Source organism: Callospermophilus lateralis, chromosome 11 (assembly GCF_048772815.1).
Source record: "Callospermophilus lateralis isolate mCalLat2 chromosome 11, mCalLat2.hap1, whole genome shotgun sequence".
NCBI classification, from domain to species: Eukaryota; Metazoa; Chordata; class Mammalia; order Rodentia; family Sciuridae; genus Callospermophilus; species Callospermophilus lateralis.
In genome coordinates, this window is record NC_135315.1 from 74,069,128 (window position 1) to 74,072,372 (window position 3,245).

The 3,245-nt window shown below is 42.9% G+C and overlaps 1 pseudogene; it reads right to left on the minus strand.

Moving 5' to 3' along the window:
• Window positions 1–812: 812 nt before the first annotated feature.
• On the minus strand, window positions 813–2,791 carry LOC143409698 (polypeptide N-acetylgalactosaminyltransferase 1 pseudogene; annotated as a pseudogene).
• Window positions 2,792–3,245: the final 454 nt, after the last annotated feature.

Below are 3,245 nucleotides of genomic sequence, written 5' to 3' on the forward strand. Positions count from 1 at the left end.
GAAGACTGAGACTGTAAGTCAGTTGACCCAAGAACAACTGAGATATCTAACTTGTTCAGTTGAGACCAGGCATCATGTTAATTCTCCATTTTTTAGAAGGCAATTAAAAGTCACAATTCCACAGCCCACAAATCAAATAAAAATATTGTAGAAAGAAATTAAAACTATGTTCAAAGAGCTTTTTCTCCCAGCTCATTTTCAGCACCCCAAGGAAAATAAAAGCATCCATGACTATCACAGATGAAAATAAAATGAACGTCATTGGAATCAGTTATTTTTCCCCACTGATGTATAAAATCTATATAGAAATTTGATACTATACTATAACAAATTGTACTTCTCATAGTTCTGTTTTAATTTTGTTTAAACCCTGTTTAATATAGTTTTTTTAATGTAAAAATGTTGTTTTCATGATTCTGTATCTGGTTTCAGTTCTTTTTCATTTGCTTTTATGTCAATGTTTAATATACTGGCTACCAGTTCTAATCAGGAAAAAAATCTTGGTAATCTCTTCATTGACAGCACACTCAGCAGAAATTACTGATGTGCAAGCAAACCATAAAAGGTGCAGCTCTCCAGAAAGCACATTTTGTTGACTGTTTCACTGTCTGAATATTCTTTTCCATGATTCTTGATGAAAGACTCTTTCAATCTTGTAAACATCAGTGTGCACAGTCTCACTACTATGCAGTTTCACGTCCTTGGACAGGAAGGCTGGTTCATAGCTAGTGAAAAGCTAGAGGAGTCTGAGTTTTAATGGCTGATAATCTTACATCCCGCAGAGGAGGAAAGCACTTTTTCTTTTTTGCTACTTAAGAATGTGGCAGAAACGTATGCTGAGGTAGCCCAGTCAATCCTTATTTTTTTTCTTTTTTTAAAAATTTGGTCTCAGAATATTTCTGGAAGGGTGACATTTCGAAGAAGCCACTGCTGGGACTGGCTTCCACTGCAGTCTCTAATGCTGGGCACCTGGCTGTTCTCTTCCGTGGCTTTATCCAGGCACTGATTACTGTTCACATGCTGCAGGGTTAATTTCACTGGGTCATACTCCCAGAGCTGGTTGCCTTTTAGGTGATGGCACTTGAGCATGGTAACTGGGCCATTAAGTTTGGAAACATCTAAGCAAAGGTCATCTGTTCTAATTTCTTTATTGGCAGTATAAGAGAAAACCTGATTGCCTCCCATACCATGACAATTAAAAATTCCAACTTTTTTATTCTCTTTTCTAGCCATGCTATCTAGACACTGATTTGTTTCCACATTTCGTATCTCTCCCAGTGAAAAATAGTGACGTGGAATTTGAGAATCAGGGTAAATATTCTCTAGGTACCAAGAAAAAGGTTTGCATTGTACTTTGTGTCTTAGACCAAAAGTCTTGATGATATATCCCCCTAATCTACCTTTGTAACACCTGGAGAAATTATATAGAAGAAATTCTTGAGTTCATCCATCCATACTTCTGCAAGTCATCTGTTATTTTTATTGATAATTTGCCCTGTGCCTCCTGGAAATGTGTATGGGGTAGCCTTCCGAAACACATGCCCAACATGTGAGCAAGTGACAATTTCCAAAGTTCCTCCACACTGCCAAATCCTAAAGGAAATTTCTAAGTTTTCTCCTCCCCAAATATCCATTCCAGCATCATATGTTCCAATTTCCTGAAAGTAATCTCTGTCTATTGAAAAAAGGCCTCCTGCCATTGTAGGTGTTCTGACAGGAAGAGTCCTATCACCTTTCCTTCTGTCCATTTCTCTCTGGGGAACAGGATACCAGCGAAAATTAAGCTTCCAGTTGAATCCACCATAAGTCATATCAGAGCCTGCCATGTACTCAAAAGTATCATCACTGATCACATCAATGATAGGACATACCACTGTTCTCCTGTCATGTTTGATCCTTGCTAAGAGAGGCTCCAGCCATTCCACTGTGCACTCACAATGAGCATCTAAGAAGGTTATCACCTGGCCTTTGGACACTGCAGCTCCTTTCAATCTAGCTCTGATCAATCCAGAACGCTGTTCCATTCGAATTACATGAACTGGCACTTTGAGTTTCTTCACATAACTCTCTAGAGGTCTTTTCAAAAAGTCTCTTTCACTGGCATCATCTACTAGAACAATTTCTTCTATCATGTGTCTTGGTGAGCGATTAATGACACTATGGACAGTTCGCAGAAGTGTGCTCCAAGCCTCATTATGGAAAACAATCACGACACTTGTTGTAGGAAGATTATCTGGATACACCTTTGTTTTACACCCTTCTAACCTAACATCTGGTAAAGATCTGTTGAGTGCAATCATCTCGCTTGCCATTAAATTGAACTGATTGATTTTAAACATCTCTTTCATCTTTTCTTGATCCTCTTTAGGAATGACAACTGGTTTCCCCATTTCTCCAGGACCTTCATGAGGTTTTTGTACTGGCTCTAGAACATCCCCAGCAGGAAGTCCTCTTTCCTTTTTCTCATCACATTTGTTGCATTCACTGAAGTAAAGCAGCAAGAACATATCCAACAGTACCCAAATTAAGGAGGTGGCTAGGACCACCTTGCAATATGCAAATTTTCTCATGGCACTTTAAGTCAAATGCAAAATTTTAAAATATATATATATATATATACAAAGATCATCAAAATTATTCCAATCCGGTTTCATCAGAAATCACGTTCACACCCCCAAAGCAGTTTTTCAAATGAATTAATATTCCAAATCCACATGTCCCACATTTCCTCGCTCTGCGCGCGGCCGCGGCGGCGGGCGCTCCTCCGGGCCGGCCGGGGCGGTCGCGGCGCGGTCCCGTGGGCCTCAGCGCGGGCGCTACTCAGGGGCGGCCGTAAGCCGCGCCGCCTCCTTGGCCACTGCCGCTGGCTCCCCCAGCGGGCGGACGGGCCTGGCGCGAGCCCCGCCTCCGCCGCGCCCGCCCCCGCCTCCGCGGCGGGCCTCCTGGGCTCGGCGGGCTAGTCCTGGCCGCCCTGCATGCCGCGGCCGCAGCCGCTCGCTCTGGGCCCCCTCAGCGCCGCCTGCCGGGGCGCAGGGCCGCCCGCAGGCCGCTCGGGCGCGTTTACTTATTTTTTAAAGTTTTCAGCGAACACAACATATTTTATTTTGTATGTGGTTCTGAGGATCGAACCCAGTGCCACACACATGCCAGGCAAATGCGCTACCGCTTGAGCCACATTCCCAGCCCTAATCTTGTTTTTAATATACAAATTTTCTGCGTAATTTTTGAGTTTTGCACCTCATGAG